The 27,534-nt window shown below is 40.3% G+C and overlaps 1 protein-coding gene across 5 annotated transcripts in view; it reads left to right on the forward strand.

Annotated features, from left to right (window-relative positions):
• The first annotated feature begins 1,711 nt into the window (after window positions 1–1,711).
• Window positions 1,712–27,534, forward strand: part of TBL1XR1 (TBL1X receptor 1) — a 180,244-nt gene continuing 154,421 nt past the window's right edge. For 2 of the 5 annotated variants that reach the window (XM_043594875.1, XM_043594873.1), the window contains exon 1: window positions 2,866–2,975. The gene's annotated coding sequence lies outside the window, so the exon portion shown is untranslated. Of the gene's footprint in view, window positions 2,190–2,865; window positions 2,976–27,534 lie in introns of those variants that run through there. The other 3 variants (XM_043594874.1, XM_043594878.1, XM_043594876.1) reach the window with 3 other exon arrangements.

A 27,534-nucleotide genomic window follows, 5' to 3' on the forward strand; every position in this document is an offset into this window, starting at 1 on the left:
AATCTTCCTGAAATGCAAAGCGTGCTTTCTTTGTGCTGTTTCCCTGTACACTCAACACAGTGTTTTGGAAACCTTCAGTTATCTAAATTCCCATCAGGTGACATTGTTTAATCTAACATTCCCTCTTTCGTATACGAAAACAGCTCTAAGGACAAACCGCAGAGATGCTTTGAACTCTCTCTCTTCTGGTGGTTGGGAGGGAATTTCCAATCTCACTCTCTTTCCTTTGCCTTCCCAACCCCTCCCCCCTCCCCGCACCCCCTACCACAAGTAGGTGAGGAAAGGCTTCTGGCTGCTTTCCTCCAACCCACCCCCGCACTCCCTACCACAAGTAAGGGCTCACCAGGGGAAAGAACCTTTGACCTTGGTCAAGAAAAGTACCTGTCTAATCAGTGAGCTTATTAGGCCACCAGGAGTCCACATGTGTAAAAGTTACTTGGAGTGAACTTTTTTTCTTTGGTGTGAAAATTTAGGTCTCTGGTATTGGGAGGAAAAAAAAGACTGCTTTAGAATAATACACCTATTTCAAATATTGTCATGAAAGCATAAAAACAGAACCCTTCTTAAAAAGGCTGCAGAAAATATGATTTTACTTTCAAGACAGCAATAACTGAAAAAAACAAAAAGGTTTCTTTCAGGTCAAATCTTAAAAAGGTCCTAGGCTTATACAAAAGTCTAAGACCCCAACCCCTGCTTTCAGAGGGCCTTAGAAAGATTAACACATTTGTTTTAAAAGCTGGTGCCCCTCTTTTCAAAAAACAACCCGTTGCACTCCTCTCCTCATATTGTCACATTATCACTCAAATAAGTTATACTTTATAAACTGCTTTGATGTGGTACACACATGCAAAAAGTATACAAAGTGGATAAACTTCTACTGTCAATGCTGCCGTAGAGGTATATATTTAGTAAACATTTAGTTACATTATTTTATTTTTGTGAAATGAGAACTGATCGACCAAACCTTTCAAACAGACCCACCAGACGATAAATACCACCATATGTTTGATTCACAGTACATTTGGGCATAAACACTTCAATTACAGCTTTGTGTTTAGTATCAAAAACCTTTTCTTGTGTGCGTGTGTTTTCTCTACAGATCCCGTGCTCTGGATTACATTTTGAAAATCGCTTATTACAGATAAAGCCCCTTTCCAGGTACGTTTCCGAGAAACATATGTATTTATGCACACAAAGGTGTGTGCAGATCTTTTCACAAACAAATGTCCATATGATGCCTGCGCCGCGCTCCCCTGCACATGCCCACCGCGTGGTGTGCCCAGCCGGCCACCCCGCGCAGCCGGGGTGCCCACGGGGACAAGCTGCCCCCGAACACGCGGTAGTCCCGCGGGGCCTCCCCAGGAAAGTTAACCGGCGTTTTCACGCCGGCTGCGGCGCGAGCCTCCCCGCCCCCACCGGGCCTCGGGCTGCCGGGCCAACACCCAGGCCGCCCCGCACCCGACAGCGTGCGGCGGTGGGGGCGGGGCGGCCAGTGCCCCGGCGGCGCCTCTCAGCGCCTGCGGGTCTTTATTTTTAAAAGACTGCGCCGCACTCGTACAGCCCCCAGCGCCGCCAGGGCGGGCGGGAGCGAGAGGAGCGAGGCCGGCGGAGGCCCCCCTGCCGCGCCGCCGCCGCCTCCTCCCCCGCCCCCCCCAGTCCGCGGCGCCCCTCCCCCGCCGGCCCCTCCCCCGCGCGCCCGCCCGGCGCAGGCCGCTCGGGTTTGTTTTGCTGCGCGGCCGCCGCCGCCGCGGGCCTCGCGAGCTCATTTGTGCCTGGCTGGTCCCCATTCCTCTCTCCCCAGTGTTGAGTGTCTGAGCCGTTGGCTGCTCCGAACCGTTTGGCTCTTTCCCTTAGTAACAGCTTTTACCTTCTGCCTCAATTCCTCTCCCCGCTCGCGCCCTTCCCCCGCGCGCCGCCTCCCCCCGCCGCCGGCCGCGTGCGCCCCCGCCCCTCCCCCCGCGGCGGGAGCACCTCCGCTCGCCACCTGGGGACCCGCGCCGCGCTCCCCGCCCCCGCCCGCCCGGCGCCCATCCCCCGCGCCCTCCGCTCGCCGGGGTTATAATTGCCTCTCACCCCCCGGAGGGGTTATTTTGGGGGTGGTTGGAGGCGGCGGCGGCGGCGAGGAGGGGAATTTCCTTGTGCCTCCATTCCCGGGAGGGGGGAGCGGCGTCGGAGGCCACCGTTTCCAGGTAAGCGCTGGGGGCCGGACCCCGGGGTGGGGGCGGCCGCGGGCCGGGGCGGGGGGCGCGGGCGGAGGCGGCTGGGGGGCGCTGGGCCGCGGGGGGATGGGCACAAGTGGAACATGCATTTTTCAACTTGGCCCTTTGGCGAGCTGGGGTTTTGGTGGGGGAGGGGAAGGCAGGGAAGGCATTTAGGGTGCCCCATCCCCCCTTTTTCCTCTCAGGCTTCTTTGAAATGCTCACGTGCCTGCCCACCCCCTACCCTTTCCTGATCTCGGGGATCCTCACCCTTATTATGTTGTTGTCCCCGAAAATGTGCGCCTCGGCCTTCTCCCCCGCTTCCACCCTTCGTGCATTTACACCCCCTTTTTGTGTGTGTGTGTGTGTGTGTGTGTGTGTGTATGTGGGGGGAGGCTTTCAGGAAAGAATTTGCAGCAAATTGAATCAAGGAGCCATCATGAGGCCGACTCTTTTATAGCCTATTTTTAGCAGAGGAGAGGGATCTTTTCGGTGCACGTTATTCTGTTAGCAATGGAAATCTCCCCTCCCCAGGCGCGTCCCCGGTGCAGGCGCGGCGACCCGGGTTGGCGTGCTGGGGGCTGCGGGCGGCTGTTGGGGCCGCGCGTCCCGGGCGGGGGCGCCGGAGGGGGAGGGGCGCGCGGCCGCGGGGCCGCACTCCCGGACGTGTTTATTTGTAACTTAGTGCCTTTTATCGTCTTAAGGAGGTATTTGCTATAGCCTCTTTGAAGTTGGGTTCAGAAGTGTAGAATTGGCAAAGTTATTGCCAGCTTCCTGGTAAGTTTTGGGTGGCACAAAGTCACATTATTTTCTGACAGTGTAAAGGCCACGTTGTGAGGGTGGTTTCTCGGTAACTTCCTCTTTGCAACCGATGTCATTTTTTTTTTTAAACAGAAGCCGACTTTTATTCAAGTGAAATTATTAATCTTAAATGGCAGCTCGAGGGAAACCATGCATGTGTTAACATGTTCAGTATTTTTGGAAGTTCCTAATTTGCCGAAAGAGGCATCACTTTGCAGTGGCAACCGAGATTAAATTTAGGTTGTGAAAATGGTGTTTCATGTAAAATTTCGGTTGAAATGGCTCTTAAAGAATGCTCCTGTTACTAAGTTACCTCATAACATTCTCTAAAATAATTTGGTGATTACAAATGACAAGTGCTGAGACCTAGTTAAAAGCTAGATTTTCTCAGTGTCTGGAGTTTACTTAGAATCTTGGACTGTGCACCAAGGTGAAGAGTTTTAGTACGTATGTCATTTACAGTTGACTTAGGGAAGTTTACTGTTGGCTTCCTTGTTTTCCATACAAGAATCTTATGCTGATTTAAATAAGCTTGTTAGTAAAATGTGGTGGGTGAAATGATGGGTGATTTCTAGTCTGAATTGCCTGACCTCCCCTCCCCCCATGTAATTAAGTAATGGTTTTTCTCCTCCATTTTTCCCAGACTTCTTTATCAGATTGCATAGTATAAGGCCCCTGTGGTGTTTTCATCTACTTACCAAACCAAATTATAAAAAATATAGTAATTACACATTGAAGATACAGTGAGTGACTTTTTGGCTTTCTCAGTGTAGTTCATTTTCATTTTTGTTAAATAAGACCTGTGCTACATTGGTGTTTGTTAGTAATCCTTATTTCCTGGGACTGTATGTTCTCACCATTTTAAGAAGTTTGTAGTCTAGGGAAATAGGGCAGCTTTGTCTCCATGAAAACAGTGTGTTTGTTGGGGTGTATCATGGGAGTTCATGGCAAGCAAGCTTGAGAAATCATCATTGAGGGTTCTAGAAATAGTTAGCATTTACCTGTGAAGGAAGGGTGGCAAAAAGAAAATATGCCTACGAGTGGTTAGGCGTGAGATGTGTGTTTATACTTTTTGCTCTGAAATTGTGGTTTTTCTGCCTGTTTGGAATATGATTTTTTCCCCCTGTGTTGCTATAATGCATTGTGTGATCTATGTAACCACAACCATTAAATCCACAAATAACTACTCTTTTTTGCTATTTGAATAGTTAGAATGAGATCTATAGGGCAAAATGGTACACTGTATGGAGGATGAAAACCATATGTAAGTGGAAAAAGTTTCCCTTACTGTTACAGAACTTAATGGACTTGTTAATGACTTAAAAATTGTTGCAAAGCTCACCATCAGTTTATAAAATGCTTTTCTTGCATATACCAACTTCAGTTATTAATTTGGGAGATGTGGTATATGTGGAGTGGCCCCTTGTGGAGGTTGTATTTTTGCATTGGTTGTGTCAAAGAAGTGTTAGACATTTTAATAACTTTTTACGTGTGTCCATGAGTTTTTTTGTTACTTGTGTTTTCAACATCTAATTAAGGTTTATCATGATTATCATGATACGTGCCTACCAGGAAAATAAGTAACTACTTCCTGAGAGCCTTTCAAGCTAATAAGCAGAAAGGGCAACAGCTTAATATAAATATAGGGGTTACTGATAAAAAGAGATGTGACTAATGAACCTTTGTAATGACAACCTGTTGAATAAATACATCTGTTCCTACATAGCGATGATGTTTAAGTACAACCTTGTCAGCTGAGTAGCTGACACAGGAGTTCTAAGATTTACTCCAACAGTATTACTACAAAGAATTTCTGAGTTAATGTATTTTGATGGAGTTAGTAGAAATAATTTGTTGGGTTTACTCAATTCCTGTGTCTTTTATATAAGAATTGAGAGGAAGGGTGCCTGGGTGGCTCAGTCAGCAACCGACTTCGACTCAGGTCATGATCTCACAGTTCACGGGTTCGAGCCCTGTGTCAGGCTCTGTTGCTGAATGCTTGCTCGGAGCCTGGAGCCTGCTTCGGATTCTGTGTCTCCTCCTCTTCTACACCTCCTACACTTGTGCTCTGTCTCACTCTGTCTCTCAAAAATAAATAAATGTAAAAAGAAAATTAGAAAAAAAAAAGAATTGTAAAGAATGTGAGTGACAGTAAGTCAGGGGAGAGAGATGGCAGAAATATTGGCACTGTGGGACTGTATTTTTCTAGTCTATGCGAATTTGACTTATTTCACAAATAACATTTGTAGTTTGTCACTGAAATACAAAAAAATCAGCTAACAGAGCCATTTATACATCCCCATAGTATAGAGGGGTTAGGACCCAGAGCTGTATAGTAGTGAGTTAGTAAGAGTATGGTCCAGTTTGGAGACCATCATGGTGGTATCGCCTGTTCTATCACCAACAGAAACTTGAATTAAAAAAAAAAAGCTGATGCTGGAGAGGTTTACTCTCCAACACCTGCAGGATTAGACTCTGTAAGAGTACAATTAATTGCCCTGTTATGAAGAGCCAGAGGAAAGAGACTTTGCTTGGGTTATGATCTAGGAAAGGTGTGAGGTGCTTTCTCTGTCATGTATACCTCAGGCTAATCTTATGAAGTGGGTAGTACTGGATCTGTGGATGATGAAACAGAGGTGCAGAGTTAATTCCCTTGTCCTAGGCCACAGAATGATCAAATGATGCATTAGGGTTCTAATGTAGGTCTAAGTCCTAGTCTGTGCTCGTTCTGGATGAGTGTAGCTGTGCCAGATTTTTCCAGCTGTTTTGTCAGATGTCCTTGGAAAAAATTAGCGTTTATAATTCTGTAGTTGGGCATCTCTATTAACTGGGTCAAGTAATTGCATGGATAAATGAAATTCATAGGAGTCCTACCTACATCGTCTTTAACTCTCTAGAACCATTTAATAAGATGCAATCCTCTTGCCAACTGCTCTGTTTCCTACCTTTTTTTTTTTTTTAATTTTTTTTTTCAATGTTTATTTATTTTTGGGACAGAGAGAGACAGAGCATGAACGGGGGAGGGGCAGAGAGAGAGGGAGACACAGAATCGGAAACAGGCTCCGGGTTCCAAGCCATCAGCACAGAGCCTGATGCGGGGCTCGAACTCACAGACCGCGAGATCGTGACCTGGCTGAAGTCGGACGCTTAACCGACTGCGCCACCCAGGCGCCCCTGTTTCCTACCTTTAAGATCGACAGCAGTGAAGTAGCCTTTCCAAGTACTGCCAGTAGAAAAAAGAAAATATGGTTCCATGCCTAAAATTAAGAAGGAAAAGCAAGTAAGAGTATGTTTAACTATCCTCATCCTCAGAGTATGTATTCCTCAAAACTTGTGTAAGAATGTCACGTTAAGTCTTTTGTGTAGCATAGTGTTCCATCGGGGGTCTTTGAGGCAAACTGCCTGGGTTCAAACTCCAGCTCCATTCCTTACTGCCTATGCAACCTTAAGGGGAGTGACTCCCTTTTTGTTTCCTCTTCTGCATGATGTGGACTGTCAGCTTCTAGAGTTGAAAAGATTGAGAGAATTGTATGTGTAAGGTGCTGAGAATAATACTTGACATACAAGTATCATGGAAATGTAAGCTGTTAAAGATGATGATGTTGGGTTTGGATTTGAAGTTTGCTTCTTTGTATTACATTTTATTTGTTCTTTATTTTTAGTGGGGCCGTGTCATAGAAAATATTTAGTAGTTTTATTTCCTGAGTTTCCTGGGTAAAATATTTGAAATAAACTTAATGTATTTGCTCTTGAAGTTGTGATTGAAGACTTAACCTTGAAGAATTAGATTTGATTTTAAAACTAGGAACAATATCAAGCATTGTATGGTGACAGTGCTAGTGCTGGGTCTTTCGCCTTTTTTTTTTTTTTTTTTTGAGAATGAGGGTGTGTGCCTGAGCACCCAAGTTAGGGAGGGGGTAGAGAGAGGGAGGGAGAGAATCCTAAGCAGTCTCCACAGCCATCGACAAGGGGACTTGGGGCTCCATCTCATGACCCTGGTATCATGACCTGAGCTGAAATCAAGAGCTGGATGTTTGGGGTACGGAGGCGCCCCCAGTGTTGGGTGTTTTGCCTGACTTTTATTGCTGTTCTTTTGTTACTTGGACTTTTTAAATCTCCCATTTGGAACATTTTCCAACTCTTTAAATAAAGGAATTTTGTTTTTCAGGGCTGGATCTGGCAAGTACCTAGGATCTCCTTTTTAGATTGGAGTGATGACTTTAAGTGGATCATTGTTTTCTGTAGCCTTGACCTTTCACCTGTGTTCTTGTTCCATATTTTCAGCTGCTGTCAAGACAGTTCTACTTGGAAGTTCTGTTGCTCTGATACATCTCTAAGCATTGTCTTATTTTCACTTCCCATTTTTACTATTAATTCAGCAGTGATGTTAACTGCTAATAGAATTTATGGGTCAGGACCACACAGCTGCTTTGACAGGGACTTGGACAATCTGAGTGGCTGATACCTTGATTTTAACAGTGAGGAAGCCAAGGCTCAGTAGTAAGGGGCGCACAGAGGGGTTTAGGCCCCGTGTGTCTGATTCTAGGCCAGTGTTCTTAGCTAGCAGTCTACTGCTTCACAGTGAATGAACGAAAGACTGAATGAATGGTTTTAGGTCTGGATTATTGCATTAATTTTCTAGTGGGTTGCTCTGAGCAGGCTTTCTTCTCCATTCTGTGTTCTGTAACTGCTTGGCAGTGTGATTTATTTAAAATACCGATTTCATCGTGTCAGTTCCTTTGCTGTGGAGAACCCATAATGGCTTCCCTTTGCCAACTGGATAGGGTTCATAAGCTTCAGTCTGGCTTTTTAAGGCTCTATTTTACCTATTCAGCTATAGTTCCCTCTCTTCTCCCAAACTGTGATTCTGGCCTGCCTATCAGATACTGCAGTTTTGACATACACGTTACTCTTCTGCTTTTCACTCATGCTTGTCCTTCCCTTTGTCTTTTTTATAGTCTAGTTTCAGTCCACCTTCCCTGAAGCTGTTTCTGGCTGTCTCGACTCAGGATATTTCTTCACTGAGATACCATCGTGTTTAATGACTATCACAACCTCCATAATTATTATTTCATGGGTTTGTTTATCCTAGCCCCAACTACATGTTACATTTCTTGAAGGAAAGGGCTTTTTTTCTTCTGGTATTAGCAGAATTTTTGATTTTTGTACCATATTATCTTCATATTACAATGGATTGTTTCTTTCTACAAGTGCCCATGGTAAAATAAGTGGTGATGGGTCCTATACCACTGTTGATGTGGCCGAAGCTTCTGTTGGACTTAGACCTTCAAGGTTGAGGTGTGCTGTAGCAGCACTTAACTGTTAATTTGAATTTTAATGCTACCAGTGTTGACAAGGAAGAGAAAAAAATCTTGGTCTTGGAATTGTAGCCATGATTTTGGTGAGGAACCTAGTCTAGTTGGGAATCCTGTCACCCTAAGTTGGCTTTATTTGGGTGTATTTGTGGCAGTTATAATGAAACTTAGGATTTTGTACTTTATTTTCTTAACCTCTCTGGCTTTTTTGCTCATTATTTTCTTTGTAGTGTGCCTAAATAAGATTGTGTTTTTAGCATCTTGACCACATTGGAGTCTCATTTGAGTCATTACTGTGAGGGTATTAACATTCAGTGTAGAGTGTGTCTATTTTATGGTGTAGGTGGGTTCAGTCTACCAGAAGAAAGTTACCATAACCGTCTCTTCAGTAGGTTTTTATGGTAAGGCTGGGTGCCATATTAGTTCTTCACAACCTGGGTAATTTATTCTAAAGCAACTAATTTGGTATTATATCCTGTTGAATTTTTTAATATTTAAATATGAGGTTCTCAGCATGATTTTATTTGCATCAAACAAAATGAGCTGCTTGTCTCCCTGCTTTCTAAGAGCTTATACTTTTTTATTTTTTTAATTTCTTGAGAGAGAGACAGAGCACCAGTGGGGGAGGGGCAGAGAGAGAGGGAGGCACAGAACCCCAAGCAGGCTCCAGGCCCTGAGCTGTCAGCACAGAGCCCCACGCGGGGTTCAAACCACAAGATCATGACCTGAGCTGAAGTTGACACTTAACTGACTGATCCATCCATGCGCCCCTGTAAGAGCTTATTGTAATTTAGAATTAATACAAACTGTATAGGTCGTGTTGAAAGACCAACAATTAAATTTCAGTAAATATACAAAGAGTATCCAGATTAAAGAATGTGAGATGAATACTTTGAATGAGGAAGAATAGGTAGTGAATGTTTAAACTGAGGAGTTTGCCATCTGTTTTCCTCTTAAGCAATTGTAAGTTTTTTTCAGGTGGTAGAACAGAGGAGAACATGGAAAGCAAGGGTCAGAGATGGTGCTTCCAGTCTCTTAATAGAATAATTCTTTTTCATATAAAATTGTACTCTGGACTCTCAAACATTTTTTTTTTTAATGAGACGTTTAAAATTTTAAATACCTTAAAAGTAGTGAATAATTTTTACTTTTTAGGAACTAGATACCAGTTCTTGATATCTTGATACTTCTTGATATCTATTTTGTCCGAGTTCAAAGGTGGTAATTAGTCCTTTTCTTTCATTTTTTTTCATTGTGTCCTTTCCAGCACATTGTGTGATAGGACTTTGTAATGAGATAGATAATCAGTTAAGTGGATGTTTGCTGCTTTGTTGTTACTGTTATCCACTTAAATGGTGGCTAGTATATTAATATGGATTCAGTATTAAGCAAATAAATTTTTATCATTTTTTGCAAAGCCATAGTTACAAGGGTAAATCGTTTAGTTTTTAGAAATGCAACTGAAGAGGTTCAAATGAAGTGTTATGTAAAGCTAGTTCATCCTTTCAAGCAATACTTGTATAGTCAATTCCTGTGTTAAAATTTGGAGATTCTGTCATTTATGTAATTTTTTTGAGGGAGATCTACATGGAAAATATGCTTAATGGCTAAAAATCTATAACCTTACATAGAATAATAGAAAGCATTTGGCATTAGCATAAGCAGACACCTCCAGAGAATTTATAGTAATGGTATATTTTGCTAGTTACTTTCAATTGCTAGTAGAATACAGCTTATGGGTTAGTGAGAGGTGTTTTATGCTTTCCTCTTAATTTGAACAAGCTAATTGGGTAGAATGTATACTGATTTTGTTCCATTTCTATTTTTTGGCTATCAGATGTCCTTAACTTTCAGTATAAGGCAATTGGGTCATCTGCTTTGGGTTTCTGAAATAAGGTAATGGAAATAGATAATGAATGAATTTCCTTAATGTCTTTTTTTCCCTGTGTAATTGTTCTTTTATGGAATAGAATTTATCATACATGTGTGAATTTTTAGATGGTATATGTAGCTTTAGTATAGTTCTTAGGCACCTTTAATACTTGTTTTCTCCCACTAAAGTAATGGGTTTTCTTTAAATCACCTTTCTCTGTTTTCTTTAGTAAACAGTGTATCTTTGTGAGATCCTAGACTGAGTTTAGGATTGCAGTCTGTTAACTGTGTCAGGGAAGTAGTTTTCCTATTCTGTGAGAACTAACAGGCCCTCAAGGTTGGGGGATTACTTCTTTGACCTTGGCTTTCCTTTTATCCTGCTAGCAGAGGTCACCAGTTTTAACATCTGTTGAGAGTTGTTTTGTGTGAAGTGTTCCTTTACAGATTTGTTTAGAATTAATGTTTATAACTTTGTTGTTAGTATTTATAGGTTCTCAAAGATACATTTAAGTGAAAAAACAGGCAGAGGATGTTGTAGTCTGCTGCCATTTTAGCTTGCAAAAGGGGAGAAGGGCAGTGAGGAGGACACAGACATGATGGGAGAGTGTATGAGTTGTGTGTATGTATGTTTGTTTTACGTGTTTAGGATGACTACAGAAAGATACACAAGAGACTAGTAACAGTGATTTTAGGGGGTGAGGTTGGGATGGGGAGATCATGTGGTCAGATGTGGGAGAAACTTATTTTCATGTATAACCTTTTGAACTGTTTGAATCTTGCTATGTCAGTATTACCATTTTAAAAAAAGTATTGATTGTGAAAAATCAAGGCATCTGGTTAAGAATTCTTAATCTTTCTATTTCTTTCAATTTGGACAGTCAGAAGAAGAGAGAAAACTTAATTTTTCCTATGCTTCTCAGACAGTTCTTGAAGAGCTGGAATTGTGTATATTTCTGCAAACACTTAATTTGTCAGATTTGTTGGGAAAATTAGAGCCACTGAGTATGATTAAAAAGTGTTGGTCTGTTCCATGATTGGGTCAGCAGACCACTTGAACTATTTAGTAATAGTGACTTGGTGATTTTCAAGTCCTATCCAAGGTCGATAATTAGAAATTCAGTGCAAATATTAGAAGGAGATACTGGCTGTACAGATGTATGTAGGTGTTGTCTGATTTCAAAGGTGTTTTGCCAAGGGTTTGGAAATCAGGTGAAAATTGTATTTCTCATAGTTTAGTGGTTGATTTTTAATAATTGTGATAGTTTTTGGTATAATGGGATTTGTGGAACTGGGTTTTGATACTACACAATCCCTGACTTGGGAATTTACATGTATGTATAAGTTGGCGTCACTTGTAATTGTTCATTGAATGTTTAGTTTATTCTAAAGGGTGTTCTAGTTATGCTCCTCATTTTCAACTTAAGCTGGAAAGTCTCAGAGAAAGGTAGCATCTGTTTTTGTGCCTTTAATTCTGCTTCACTGTGACTTGACAGTGTGACCTGCTTCCCTGGGAGCAGTGCTTCTCTCTTTAGTGATAAGATTGCTAGGCAGGGTAAGTGTCTGATCTTAGGCAGTTAACTCTTACTGTAGTATGTTGCTGTGGCGAAGAGCTCGGTTGTCTGGAGTCTGGCATGGCTGGTTTGTCACCCCTACTTATTAGTTGTATGGCTCTGGAAAATTAGGTAATTCCAGTTTCCACTCTGAAAAATGGAAATAAGGAGTAATTAATACATGCGTCATAGAGCACTTGTGAGGATTCAAGTGTGAATATGTGTAAAGCAGTTACCATAGGGCCTGGCACATGGGAAGTAATGCTTGCTACTACTTGGTGGCTTTGTTAAGTGCAGCAGTAACAGCTGTAGAGAGAGGCAGAAAAGTGACACTCCCCCTTGTAAACCTGTCAGGGCTTCTTGTGGCAACTGCAGAGAACTGGATGGCCAGAATTCCCAGTTCTGTATTTTGTGACTGAGCTTTTGTTGCTCACTCTTCTTTTTCTTTTTTTAATCTGGAAGCTATTTTATTTATATAATTTTATTTTTTATTTTTTAAATTTACATCCAAATTAGTTAGCATATAGTGCGACAATGATTTCAGGAGTAGATTCCTTAGTGCCCCTTACCCATTTAGCTCATCCCCCCCTCCCACAACCCCTCCAGGAACCCTCAGTTTGTTCTCCATATTTATGAGTCTCCTCTGTTTTGTCCCCGTCCCTGTTTTTATATTATTTTTGTTTCCCTTCCTTTATGTTCATCTGTTTTGTCTCTTAAAGTCCTCATATGAGTGAAGTCATATTATTTTTGTCTTTGACTAATTTCACTTAGCATAATACCCTCCAGTTCCATCCATGTAGTTGCAAATGGCAAGATTTCATTCCTTTTGATTGCCAAGTAATGCTCCATTTTGTGTGTGTGTGTGTGTGTACACACCACATCTTCTTTATCCATTCATCCATCGGTGGACATTTGGGCTCTTTCCATACTTTGGCTATTGTGGATAGTGCTGCTATAAACATGGGGGTGCAGGTGTCCCTTCGAAACAGCGCACCTGTATCCCGTGGATAAATGCCTAGTAGTGCAACTGCTGGGTTGTAGGGTAGTTCTATTTTTAGTTTTTTGAGGAACCTCCATACTGTTTTCCAGAGTGACTGCACCAGCTTGCATTCCCATGTTGCTCACTCTAAAATGAGAACTTGGGGGCGCCTGGCTGGCTCAGTCAGAGGAGCATGTGAATCTTGATGTGAGGGTCTTGATGTTGGGTGTAGAGATTGCTTAAATAAAAATAAAACTTAAAAAAATAAAAAGAGAATGTGTACTGTGTGCCTTTGTTATGTATCTAGTACATATATATATTTTGAGTTTATTTATTTGGAGAGAGCACAGTGGGGAAAGGGTAGAGAGAGAGGGAGAGAGAATACCAAGCAGCAGGCTCTGTGCTGTCAGTGCAGAGCCCAATATGGCGCTTGAACTCACAGAATTGTGCGATCATGACCTGAGCTGAAACCAAGAGTTGGATGCTCAACTGATCGAGCCACCCAGGCATCCGTATATGTTGTTTTACAGTAATTTTTAAATATTTTTGGTTACCTCTTGATACTTCGAGAAAAAAAAAGTTACTGCTTTTCTTAAAAAAAATAGTCTTTTTACTTTCTGGAATGGACTCTCCACTCCTTTGCTGTTCTCTGGGAAATGAAACACTCCTCTCTGGCTCCCCAGTGGATGTTGCTTGTATGGATCAGTTATTTCAAATATGCATGCTGCATGTTATGCAGACTTGGACTTTCACTGAGAAATATATAAGACATAACAGGATATGTATATGTGCAAAAATACTGAAGTTTTGCTTTAATAGCTAGTATAGGCATTTTCTATAATCTTTCATTTAAAAACATGCTTCTATAAATTTATGAATTGAAAATGATTTTATTTACCAAATTTAAAAAATAGTGGTTTAAAGTAGTGTAGAATTATAATTCTCTAAGTTTTATGGATTTAGAGTCAGTACTAAAAATTAGAATCAAATTGTCGTTGTGAATGATAGAGCATAGGTAAGTCACATTTATTGGTGCTGATTTCTTTAGGTAGTTTTCTGAGGCTCTATTAGGATTCTGAAGTTCTAATCCCCCAAAGTGTGCATTCAAAGTAAGATACGAAGAATAAAGACATTTGATTGCTAATAAATGTGAATATAAGATTTTTGGGAGGATTAATCTGCCAACATCTCTGGATTAAGAACCCTGACTGCTTTTCATAAAGAATAGTAACAAAATAATAACCATTATAGTAAGATTTTTCTATTTCATTAGAGAAGAAGTTTGTATAGATTGTCTTATAGTGTTTAAAAACTGACATACCACAACATTTTGGCTGAATGAAGTTACACCATCAGATTGAAGGTTAAGCTTCTTTTTGTGACAGTCTTAAGTTGACGTCCTGGCCTGTGACCACTAATCATCTGCTTCTAGCACAGATCTCCCTTTGAGTTACGTGTTGAGTCCTGTCTCACTAGGCAAAAGCCTTCTTTGGGAACAGTTGTGTTTCACCCATCTTTATCCTTAGCATCTGGTAGGTACAATGCTTGACACAGTATTTCAGTGATATTTTAATAAGTATTTGTATTTATAAATGTTTTAAAAATTCATCAGCAGATTTAAAAAGTTACCAAGGGTGGTGCATTTAAAAGATAGTATTTTTACTTTTCTCTGAATGTTGTTGAAACAGGCAAGGTATTTTGAAATGAAAAGAACAGAGAATTACTTTAAATTTTTTTTATTTTCAACGTTTATTTATTTTTGGGACAGAGAGAGACAGAGCATGAACGGGGGAGGGGCAGAGAGAGAGGGAGACACAGAATCGGAAACAGGCTCCAGGCTCTGAGCCATCAGCCCAGAGCCTGACGCGGGGCTCGAACTCACGGACCGCGAGATCGTGACCTGGCTGAAGTTGGACGCCTAACTGACTGCGCCACCCAGGCGCCCCGAGAATTTACTTTAGAAGCTTTTGTGTTTTTTACCCTTTGTCTACTCATCTGTAGGAGAGTATTTTTTGTTTAAGTAGATAACAATCTTTTGTATCCATGGACCCTCTGCTTCTTGAATGTGGGTATGTTTTCTAATTTGGTGCTTCTCTACTTGCTTTGTTGCCTGTTTTTGAGTCCTATACTCATGAATAGCTGACTGTCTTTATTTCATCTAGTCTCGTTTGCCCTTCTTGCATTTTATTCTAGATGACTCATGTATGTTCTGTAGTAGATAATATTGGTTGGTTCATTTGGTCTGACAAATCAACGTAGAGGTGATTTCCTACAAGTGAGAACTGGTAGTAACAGGAAAAGTGACTTTTTTTTTTATTGTAACAGCATACTAATGACCTTTGATAAGTATGATAAGTGCATACAGTATAATTTACACAAATGCATCTGTTGTTTTATAGCATACATGGTGGAAACATTCTTATATGCTGTTTACTTTGGCACTATGAAAGATGCTCACTAAATGTCAGTTTTCTTCCCTAGTCCCTATCCTGTGGGTTTTTCTTCACACTCAGGGTGAAATCCAAAAGTCCTTCCTTAGCTTGTCAGGAACCCCCCACCACATAATCTGCTCTGTGACCACCTCACAAACCTTCTCCTGTTTCACATTGCCCGTCTTCCCCTCGTTCACTGTGCCCAGACATACCAGCTCCATTCCCACTGAACAAGCTTGTTCCTGTCTCAGTGCCTTAAGTGCTTTGCTCTCTGCCTCAGGCTTTGCCCTGAGATTGTCATATGGCTAATTTTTTTATGTCATTCAGATTTCACTTCCAGTGCCACCACCTGAGAGGTCACACTGAAATAGCTGCTCACTCCTTAGCCTTTTTCAGTTGCAGGACCCTCGTATTTTCCTCATAACATTTAGTCTCTCTGAAATAGCTTTGATCATTGTTTCTTTTTGTTTGTTTTATTCACCTCTGGAATTTACACTCCATGAGAACAGGGATGGGTTCTGTCTTGTCACTCCAGGACAAAACAGGACTGGTAGGTGTTCAGTAAATATTTGAGTGAATTGTTTGCTCAGAAATGCTTTTGTAAACAGCTGATAGCTTTAACTTGTTTCCTCCTTACAGTAGGATACTGGAAATAATTCATTAAAAATCAGCATTTAGGGGAGGGTCAAAAGAGGCTTATTGCATTTACTGTTTGGAATCCCAGGGACGTATATGTGAGTGCTGTATGCTTTTCTTGGAGGAACTACTACAGATGGTATTTGAATCAATCTGGAAAAAACAGGTAAATGGATAATTGATGAGCAAATTTGAATATGTGCTTCTGTTACCATAAAATGTTAGATTTTAAGAAGTTAACACTTTCGTTTTAAGTTAAAATACATATTTCATTCAAGTTATGTGATGAGAGCTAGATATTCCTATTTATGTTTTTTACAGGTTAAAGAGATTCTGTAATTTGCTTTTAATTCCATTTACCTGTGCTATTCTGTTGCGATTAATCTAGGCTAACTTCACCAAGTTGGTATATGAATTAGAACTCATAGGTATACAATAGATAGTTCAAGTTAGCTTAAGCCAAAGAGAGGGATTCCTTGGCAATAGAATCCCAAAATGGATTGAACTGTGGGAAGAGCATGGGGTCTGCAAGGCTTTAGGCACAGCAAGAACTAGAGCCATTTGAATATCACCAGAAATCTCTGTTGACAGAAAGAATGTGTGTGTGTGTGTGTGTGTGTGTGTGTGTTCTGGTAGGTTAGTTTCATTCTTTGAGAAGATTAACTTTCTTCACATGGTGGAAAATTTAACTTGTCAGTGCCAGAGTTTTTATCCGTTGTTTTCCCCTGCTGTAGAGGAGGGACTACCTATTTATCTCATCAGGAAAGATCTTGAAGTAGTGATGAGCTTGGTTTGGGAAGGTGCCCATCATGGCCAGAGGCCATTTAGAAACTATGGCTGCCACTTTCCAGTAGAGCAGTGGGAATGACATTTGAGTACCAGGGAGCCGCTGGACAGGCAGCCTCTCTTCCCCTCCCCCCCACACCAAAATGTGCATCCATTTATAGTTGGGAAGGTTGTGCATTTAATCCGTGATGGACTGTCCCCATAAAATTCTCTTTCAACCAGAACTGGCATATATTTTGTTGTTCTCAATGTTTTAAATATGTGTTGTTTTTTAAAATGAAAAGTTGGGATTCCTCATGTGGTAGTATTTATAATTTTATGTACGCTGTCTATAACTAATATGGGTGTTCAAATGAATTTATCTTCTCAAAACGAGTTACATACTAAAAAAAAATTGATGTTATTTATTTTGGTTTTGTTTTTCACATTATTTCTGCTAATTTTACAGGTAACGGAAGCCTAAATTTGAGGGCAAGCATTAGAAAATTATCAACGGGTTAATTATATATATTTAGGGGATATTTTAAACCTTGAAGAAGATAACTACCCTTGTTTGTCCTAACCAGATACTCAAATTTAGCATATAGCAAAATTAATGAGTTGTATATTCTGAAGTTATTTTGAGCAATACTTCATCAGTTCACTTAAAATAAAAATCGTTAGCCTTGTAAACAAAGCTTTTTTGTGACCTAATAGAAATTAATTTTCGTGGACTTCAGTTGCTTCATCTTGAGAACATTGAACTGGGTCTCTGAAGTCTCTTCTGCATCTAATATTCTTTGATCCTATGATTGCACATATAATTTAAAAATTAAGTTAGGGGACTGGGTGGCTCAGTCGGTTAAGCCTCCGACGTTGGCTCAGATCGTGATTTCCTGGTTTGTGAGTTCGAGCCCTGCGTTAGGTTCTCTGCTGTCAGCGCAGAGCCTGCTTCTGATCCTCTGCCTCCTTCTCTCTGTCCCTCCCCTGCTCGTGTGTCCAGTTCTCTCTCTCTCACTGAAAAACAAACATTCAAAAATAAAAATTAAGTTAGTGTTCAGTCAAATGGGAAATGTACAGTGCTGATTTTTTCAGGTTAGTTATTACCTGAATTGGATTTTTCTTTTTTTTCTTTTTTTTCTGTTTTTCAACGTTTATTTATTTTTGGGACAGAGAGAGACAGAGCATGAATGGGGGAGGGGCAGAGAGAGAGGAGACACAGAATCGGAAACAGGCTCCAGGCTCTGAGCCATCAGCCCAGAGCCTGACGCGGGGCTCGAACTCCCGGACCGCGAGATCGTGACCTGGCTGAAGTCGGACGCTTAACCGACTGCGCCACCCAGGCGCCCCTGAATTGGATTTTTCTAATAACATTTACATTTCTCTGATGTCTTCTCAGTTTTGAACAGATTATTCTCAGAGAAAATATTTTTTAGATATCTGAAGAAAAAACGTCTGTTTTTATCCATTAATCAGAGTTCAGGTGCATTTGTTACATCCCATTTCACTGTAGTGAAAACTAAAAGGAATAGCAACAAACATGTTTATGACAGTTTTTTTCTTTAATGCCCTTATTTTAATTGTATGATTTCTGAATGTTCCAGTCAGTAAATTTTTTAGCAATTTAGGTTTTATCTTTGTGTGCTGTACATTTTTGAAATTGTACTAAAGATACACGTCTCTGAAGTACAATGAGAAAATGCTATATTTTGAGTAATTTTTTTAACTACTGAAATACATTTCAAGTGTCGCCCATATTAACTACTAATTGAGAAGCTGTGTATGTTAAAAAAAATTTACAGCGAGGGGCACCTGGGTGGCTTAGTCGGTTAAATGTCTGGGCTTCAGCTCAGGTCATGATCTCACGGTTTATGAGTTCGAGCCCTGTGTTGGGCTCTGTGCTGACAGCTCAGAGCCTGGAGCCTACTTCTGATTCTGTCTCCCTATATGCTCCTCCCCTGTTCACGCTCTGTCTGTCTGTCTGTCTCCCTCTCTCTCTCTCTTTCTCAAAAATAAATAAACATTAAAAAATTTTTTAAAAAATTTACAGCAAAAAACAGATATGTGAGTGGTATGACAGGGGGGCATTAAAGATGCCAACAAGTTGTTTTTTTTCTGGAAAAGTTTTGTTTATGTGTAGCATATGGTTTGTAACTCGTAGAGTGGTGAGAACAAACAGGAAAGGCAAGCAGGGGTTGTATCATTAAGTGACATGTTTGCTGTGTTAAGGGGTTTGGACATTTCTTCTGTGACAGGAAACTTGTGAAGGACTTTAAGGAGAACAGCAGAATTATGTTTCAGCCTCAGATGATGTAGAGCATGAAGGGTGAGATGATGGTTTGAGAGGGAAAGGGGCTGAGCTCTGGTTGGGAGAAAGCTGACCTGCTAGTATGATGGGTGAGAATGACACCACATAATTCCGAGAGTATTGAAAACTGGACTGCATTTGTGAATTCTGAAAGGAAGCATTTGGAAATTCAGGAGAGAGTAAAAAGAGCTAAGCATCCAAATTTTTTTCTCTCTGGCTTGCTCCTCCTCTTGTGGAGAACCGGGGTATGAAGAATGGGGGTCTGTGGAGATGGGGAATTAATTTGACAATCCAAATAGCTAATGGACAAAAGCTTGAGGGCAACACAAGGAGGGGGAAATTGCTGCATGGGAATGGGAAATCCCCTTGTCATGATATCTTAACCAAATGGTAATTAAATTAGATGCTTATTTGAGAATAGTCACAAGAAAAATGGATTGTTATAGTGTAACTAGTTTATTGGGTGTAATTTTTATGGAGTTTTAGGTTAATCACTTTATTTCATAATCACTTGATATATAAAAACTTTCCTAAGGATTTTATGTTAATATAAAAGTCATAAGAATCTTGGTTTGGTAACTTTAGAAAGCTGATCTAAAGTACTGTTTAGTTAAAATTACATAAATAGTTTTTCAAAAAATTAGCTATTTTAAAATAATTTTAGATTTATGGAAGAGTTGCAAAGATAGTACAAAATTGCTGTGTGTACCCTTCACTCTTAAAATCTTACATAATAAGATTACATATGGTACATTTATTAGCAAATTTAAGAAATTAACATTGGTATATTAAACTAAACTACAAACTTTATTTGGATATTCCCAACTTTTCCCATTAATGTTTTTTCTCTTCAGTATCCAATCCAGGATCCCATATTGCATTTAGTTGTTTCATTAATCTCCTCTGATCTATGACAGTTCATCAATCTTTCTTGTTTTTCATGACCTTGAAGAATACTGGTTTGTATATTTTTAATGATGGACTGAAGTTATGGATACTTGCAGAATAATGCCGCACAGGTGATGTAGGTCCCTGTCTCATAGCATCCAAGGGTACATACCAATATTTACATACAATAATACTGTCAATTAGTACTGGTGGTGTTAATCTTCATCCCTTATTTAAGTCGTGTCTGGTAGATTCCTTCACTATGAAATTACTTTTTCCATTTTCCATATTCTTTTCATTAGAAGTGAGTCAATAATTTCAACCCTCATTCAAGGGAGGGACATTAAGTTCCATCTCCTAGATGGAAATGTATCCGAGAGTTTGTGGACATATGTTAAAGTTACTACAGTAATAAATTTTGGGGAGGGATGTCTGGGTGGCTCAGTCAGTTAAGCATTTGACCCTTGATTTCAACTCCGGTCATGATCTCACTGCTCAGCCCCCTAAGGATTCTCTCTGTTTCTCTCTCTCTGCCCCTCTCCCTGTGTGTGTGTGTGTGTGTGTGTGTGTGCGTGTGTGTGTGTGTACGCATTTGCACGTGTTCTTATGCGCACTCTCAAATAAACTTTTTAAAAAATCGTAAAAAAATACTTCGGGGAGATACTCTGAGGCTGTGTAGGTTTCACTCAGTAATTTTAGCATTCATTAGTGGGATCTTGTTTGCAGTAGTGATCACTGTGGTGGTGGTCTAATGGGGATTTTCTAGTTCCTTCATGTCTTCTACATGTATTAATTGAACTTTTTTCCATGCAGATTTGTTTCTTTCCTTCATTTAATTTTTCAATTATTTGTGTTAATTGTGGACTTGTGGATTTTTATTTTGTTCTTGCTCAGGGTGTTCCACCATTGGCCACTGGGAGCTCATTCAGGCTCTTGTGTCCTTCTGACATGACCCATCCTGTGTATTTGTAATCATGTTCTTTCTGATACACAGAATGCTCCAGACTCCTCTTGCACGTTCCCTCTCCTAGCCTTGGCATAAGCCACTTCTCCAAGAAGCCCTGGCTTCCTGTTATTAAAATCACAACAACATTTTTTTCTAGTATGGAAAGTAACGTCTTAAAAAATTTTTTTAATGTTTATTTGTGAGAGAGAGCGAGAGAGAGAGCGTGAGCGGGAGAAGAGCAGAGAGACAGGGAAACACAGAATCTGAATAGGCTTCAGGCTCTGAGCTGTCACCACAGAGCCTGACGTGGTGCTTGAACTCACAAACTGTGAGATCATGACTTGAGCTGAAGTCAGATGCTTAACCGACTGGGTCACCCAGGCGCCCTGGTAGTAATGTCTTCGTATTTTACAAAGTATCCATATTGGCTTGTGGTTCTGCAACAAAAATTTCTTAAGGATTCTGAACCCCATGTATTCATTTAGCAAACTTTTAAAGGTGTGTATGTGTCAGCATTCTTAGACACATAAGAAGAACTTTTGATACCAAGGAGTCTCGATAGATATAAGAAAGACAGATTTCTCCTCACTCCCAACATACTTTATTGAGTGCTTATTATATGCCAAGTACTGTGCACAGGTCAACAGGGAATAATAAGAACTCAATCAAGATTACACAGGTTTTTTTGGGGGCGCCTGGGTGGCGCAGTCGGTTAAGCGTCCGACTTCAGCCAGGTCACGATCTCGTGCTCCGTGAGTTCGAGCCGCGCGTCAGGCTCTGGGCTGATGGCTCGGAGCCTGGAGCCTGTTTCCGATTCTGTGTCTCCCTCTCTCTCTGCCCCTCCCCCGTTCATGCTCTGTCTCTCTCTGTCCCAAAAATAAATAAACGTTGAAAAAAAAATTAAAAAAAAAAAGATTACACAGGTTTTTTAAGGAGCATATGGGAGGGAGTACTTAACCCACTGTTGGGCCAGGTAGAGTATAGAGCGAGTCTTGAAAAATGACTACATCTTAGCTAGATAGGGGGTTGAGTGGGGAGGTAGAGGAAAGGTAGGAAGAAGGGAAGCCATTCCATGAAGAGGAATAGCAGTGAAAAGACTACTAGGGTTGATAATTTATGAATTAGATCTATAGGTAAACACCTGACTGTGCGGGGTGGTGGTGGAGGGGTTGGGAGGAAGTGGTGGCAGGATCAATATCATGAGAGTCTTGTGGGTAAGCTAAGGCTTTGGAGAGTTGAGGGACCTTTTGAAGGAATTTGAGTTGGAAGGTAATGTAATCAAGCCATCCTGACAGCACCTTGGAGGGTATGTTGACTTCCAAGAGGCTATTGCTACGACAGAGTTGAGAAGTGAAAGTCTTAATTAAGAACTGTGACTGTGGTTCTCAGACTTTATGTGGATCACCAGGAGAGCTTATTAACATGTTTTAAGATTGCTCAACTCCACCCCCAGAGCTTCTGATTCATTAGATCTGAGTTGGAGCCTGAGAATTTGCATTCCCAGTAGATTCCTAGGTGATACTGATGCTGATATTGCTGGTTTGGTGACCACACTTGGCATTCACTGGGCTGTCAAAGAGAATGAAGGGAAGTGATAGGGGGAGGGATTTGAGGAGGTGGTCACTGGATACTTACACCTCCTGATCTTTCTGTTCATCGCTCATTCGCAATCTTGATCTTAGTCTCTTACATCTTTTAGAGCTGCTGGCTTTTTTGACTAGTGAGGAAAGGGCCGGGATTAGTTTTTGGAAACATATATGCAAATACAGCTGAAAAATTGTATGCTCACTCCATTACTGGAAATGTGTGTCTTTCTCTGTTGACATCCAGTTACAATAGCTCCTGGTTTTACGGTGGTGCTGGCTAGCGTACGTGCAGTGCGTAGTTTCCAAGATGTGTTAATGTGGGAGAATTGTTCTGTTACAGTTGTTTATTTAGCATATGTGCACGACTCTTTAGGTTTGGCTCTTTAATGATATTTCTTGGAGAAATGTAACCGAAAGGTGAATTTGATTTTTTTTTTAATAACTTAATTTGAACACATCAAAATAGCGTTTTTTTTTTAAAGCATGAATAGTTAAGATTTAGAGATTTAGCTATGTTTTGGTTGTAGAGTGGATGTAATTATTTTTTCTTTAGACTGATGATTATACAAGGTATAACTTTAGATTTAAAGTCTTTAAGGAAATTACTATCCATAGGATTCAGTCCTTACTGATGTTTGAACATACTGAAGTGGTAAATCTCCATTTTTTCTCTATCAACTAATGATCAGTATTATCCAAGAAAATAATAAAGTGTAAATATCATCACTGCATTAACAACTGAAGTTTTCATTTTTTTAAAGGACATATATAACGTATACATATGTAAACATGCATTTGACTTTCAGGGATTCAAGAATACCAAAATTAATAAGGGAAAGTAAATTGTCAGGGGACAGAATGATTAAAAGCTAATTGCTTAATTTAAGATGAGTAACTGGTTATGGGGATAGTTGGGTATGTTTTTCGAGGTTTATGTCTTACACGTATATGTCTTTTTCAGGCTTGGACAAAGTGCTGAATATTTACTGTTCAGTTGTAATCACTTCAATTCAGACTATTGATACTTTTTAGAAGTTTTTTTTTTAAAATTTTTTAATGTTTATTATTTTTGAGAGAGAGAGAGCGCTCAAGTGGAGGAGGGGCAGAGAGGGGGAGACACAGAATCTGAAGCAGGCTCCAGGCTCTGAGCTGTCTCGGGACTCGAACACATGAGCAGTGAGATCGTGACCTGAGCTGAAGCTAGACGCTTAACCGACTGCGACACCCACGCTCCCCAGACTGTTGATAGTTTTTAAGGATTAAAAATATAACAACAAAATAACTTGAATCCAAATTTAGGTACTTTTTTGGGAGAATCTATGATCATTATACATTTTGCACTTTTATACAAGTATGTCTTTGTGTGTATAACAAGTGATTGATACATGGGAAGTGAAGCTGATAACTGCTTCAAAGATGATTTGACTAGGTAATACATTCACATTGTTAAAAAAAAGTCAAAAGTATTTTTTCTCCTTTTGTTCCCCCAGTCCCCCAAACTATTCAGTTACTTTCCTGGAGTCAATCAGTGTTACTAGTTTCCTCTGTGTCTTTCCAGAGAAATACTGTATAATATGTAGAAAGCCAGTAAGTATTTACTTCATACCCTCTTCTCAATACTGTTTTAAACACAAATGGTAGGATACCAGTCACTCTGTTCTTCCTTTTTTTTTTCTTTTTTCTTACTAGTTACTGTGTATTTTAAGTCAACACATAAAGAGCCTTCCTCCCCCCCGACCCCTGCTTGTTTTAAAATGGTGGCAAGGTATTTTATTGTATGGATATACCATAATTTTTTAAAATCTTTTTTTTAATGTTTATTTAATTTTGAGGAAGAGAGACAAGAGTGTGAGTGGGGGAGGGGCAGAGAGAGAGGGAGACACAGAATCTGAAGCAGGTTCCAGGCTCTGAGCTGTCAGCAAAGTTCAAGCTGTGGGGCTTGAACTTAGGAACTCAGATCATGACCTGAGCTGAAGTTGGATGCTCAACTGACTGAGCCACCCAGGCGCCCCTGTATGGATATACCATAATTGAGCTGGTTCTCCTAGTTGATGGATATTCAGGTTCTTAAGACTGTTGCTGTTACAAACAGTGTTGCAGTGAGTCACCTTGGTACATTTATCATTGTGTATGCATGCAAGGATATCTGATGATAAATCACAAGAAGTGGAACTGCTGGATCAAAGGATGTGTATGTTTGCACGTAGGATAACTACTGCCAGACGGACTTCACAGAGGCTGTCCCAGTTTATACTCCTGCTCCCAGCTCGAGTCTCTTTGCCCACACTCTTGCCAACATAGTGTTGCCAAATGTTTTGATCTTCCCTAATCTGATAGTAAAGATGATATTTTAGCATCTTTCTAAAATTATTTTTTAAGTAAACTCCGTGCCTGACTTGGGGCTTAGAACTTAACAACCCTGGGGTTAGGAGTTGCATGCTGAGCCAGCATGCTCAGCCAGCTCACTGACTGAGCCAGCCAGGCGCCCCTGGTTTTCTATTTTGAGTGAGGTTGAGCATCTTTTATATATTTGAGTCATTTCTTCTATTGAACTATTTTTTGGATTCTTCTACCATTTTTTATTGTGGCATAAGTTACATAAGGTAAAGTACATACATTTTAAATGTATAACTCTGTAAACTTTCTTTTAGTTGAAGTGTAATTTACTCTCAATAGAAGGATTTTAAGTGTACAGTTTTGGTGAATTTTGACAGCTTTGTATGACGATATAATTCATCCCAGTCAAAATTTAGAGCATTTCCATCACCCAGAAAGAAGTTCCTTCGGGCCCCCCCCTCCATTCAATTTTCCTTTCTCCCCACTTCAGGTAATCACTTTTCTGATTTCTCTTACCATAAATTGGTCATGTCCATGAATTTGTATTGGAGTATACATACACACATGTACCTACCATGAAGATCAAGATACAGAACATTTCCTGCCATCTGGCAGACACCTTTGTACTCTTCTTCCAGTCTCTCTCCCACCAAAAGGAACCAATCTGCTGACCTGTATTCACCATATAGAGTTTCATAAAGCTGTGAGCCATCATCTCTGTGGTGTCAAGCAGTAGCCCACCCCCCAATTGCTATCTGTATGGATATAACACTGTTATTTTTTTGTGGTATGTGTGGGTGGAAGGACAGACATTTGGGTTTTTCACCTTTGAGCTGTTTTGAATAAAACTTCAGTTAATATTCCTGTGTATGTGTTTTGGAAGATTTGAGTACCTGCTTCTTTTTGGTATATTAGAAATGGAATCGATGGGATATAGGGTATAGGTACATGTCAAACTTTAGTAGATACTGAAAATCAGTTCCCCAAAGTGATTGTATGAATCTGTACTTCACTAGCAGTGTTTGAGACTTGCAGTTGCTCTGTATCTTTGCTATCACTTCGTATCTGTCCTTTTAGTTTTAGGCATTCTGGCAGGAGTGTAGTGGTATGTCATTGTGGTTATAATTTGAATTTTCTTGGTGACTAAATGAAGTTGAGTGCCTTTTCATGAGTTTACTGTTGATACATATTCTTTAACTGGGTGATGGATCTTAGCATGATCTGTAGGAGCTTTTTTTTAAATGTTTATTTTGAGAGAGAGAGAGAGCCCTCGTGCACATATGAGAACAGGTAAGGACATTGCAGGGGATGGAGAGAGAGAATCTCAAGCAGGCTCTGCACCAGCAGCGTGGAGCCTGATGCAGGGCTTGAACTCAGGAACCGTGAGACCATGTCCTTAGCTGAAACCAAGATGCTGAACTGACTGGGTCACCGAGGTGTCCCAGGAACTTTTTTGTTTTTAAATATATTTTGATAACACCTATTGTGATAAGAGTTTGCAGTTTTGTTTTTTTAAGGTTTTAAGTAATCCCTATACCCAATGCAGGGCTCAAATCTGTAACCCCAAGATCAGGAGTTGCCTGCTCTACTGACTGAGCCAGCCAGGTGCCCTCCGGATGTTTATTGATTTGCTATATGTCTTTTGATGTCCTGGCAAAAATTCAAATAAACCGACTTTATTATTTTTTATGTTTGTTTATTTTGAGAAAGAGAGAGAGAGAGAGCGCACGTGCATGCATCTGCAGGGGAGGGGCAGAAAAAGAGAGCAAGGGAGAGAGAAAATCCCAGGCAGGTTCTGAGGTGTCAGTGCAGAGCCTGATGTGGTGCTCAGTCTCATGAACTGAGATCATAACTTGAGCTGAAATCAAGATGCAGACACTTAACTGACGGTGCCACCCAGGTTCCTCTACATAAGCATACTTGAAAGGAAAATTTTTGATCAAAATTTTTGTTGTTTCCAAATTGTTTTCGAGTTTTGTGGTGTACTTTGAAAGGTCTTGCTTGTTCATTCTGAGGTTACCATATTTCAGTGAATCTGATGTGCCACCAAATGTAAGATATTCTGTTACTTTGTGTACTCCCACAAAATAGGAAAAATATTGTGAAACTGACACGAGTTTTTTTTTTTTTACCACTTAGAATCTTTATCTTAAACTTACAGCTTTAGTTTTTTCTAATATATACTATACTTCCAGATAAATGAGTAGGGAAATATAGATGAAATAAATCAAGTATTTCCCCTAAGTTTCCACATTTCGAATAGGACTCCTGGGTCACTTTTTGACTTCTTAGTGTGTTTTTCTATTGTCTTCTTTGCCTGAAGAATGTTAGTGGGGAACATTTTTTTTTAAGCTTTTATTTAAATTCCAGTTCGTTAATGTACAGTGTAATATTAGTTTTAGGTGTGCGATATAGTGAGTGATTTAACACATCCAAGTGGCACCTGGCACCGGTGCTCATCACAGCAAGTGCCCTTCCTTAGTATATGTGCTGCCGAAGCGAGCACGCAAGTGCCCTTCCTTAATCCCCATCACCTGTTTTATGCATCTCCCCACCCACCTCCTTTTGGTCACCATCAGTTTGTTCTCTGTAGTTAAGAGTCTGTTTCTTGGTTTGCCTTTCTCTCTCATTTTTCTTTATTTCTTTGCTCATTTGTTCTGTTTCTTAAACTCTGCATATGAGTGAAATCATATGGTATTTGTCTTTCTCTGATTCATTTCGCTTAGCATAGTACTCTAGCTCCATCCATGTCATTGCAAGATTTCATTCTTTCTTTATGGCTAATCTGAATAATACTCCATGGTGTGTGTGTGTGTGTGTGTGTACACCTACACACCATATCTTTATTTATCAATCACTGGACACTTGGGCTATTTCCATAATTTGGCTATTGTAAATGATTCTGCTATAAACATCGGGTG

This window comes from Prionailurus bengalensis, chromosome C2 (assembly GCF_016509475.1).
Source record: "Prionailurus bengalensis isolate Pbe53 chromosome C2, Fcat_Pben_1.1_paternal_pri, whole genome shotgun sequence".
Lineage (NCBI taxonomy): Eukaryota > Metazoa > Chordata > Mammalia > Carnivora > Felidae > Prionailurus > Prionailurus bengalensis.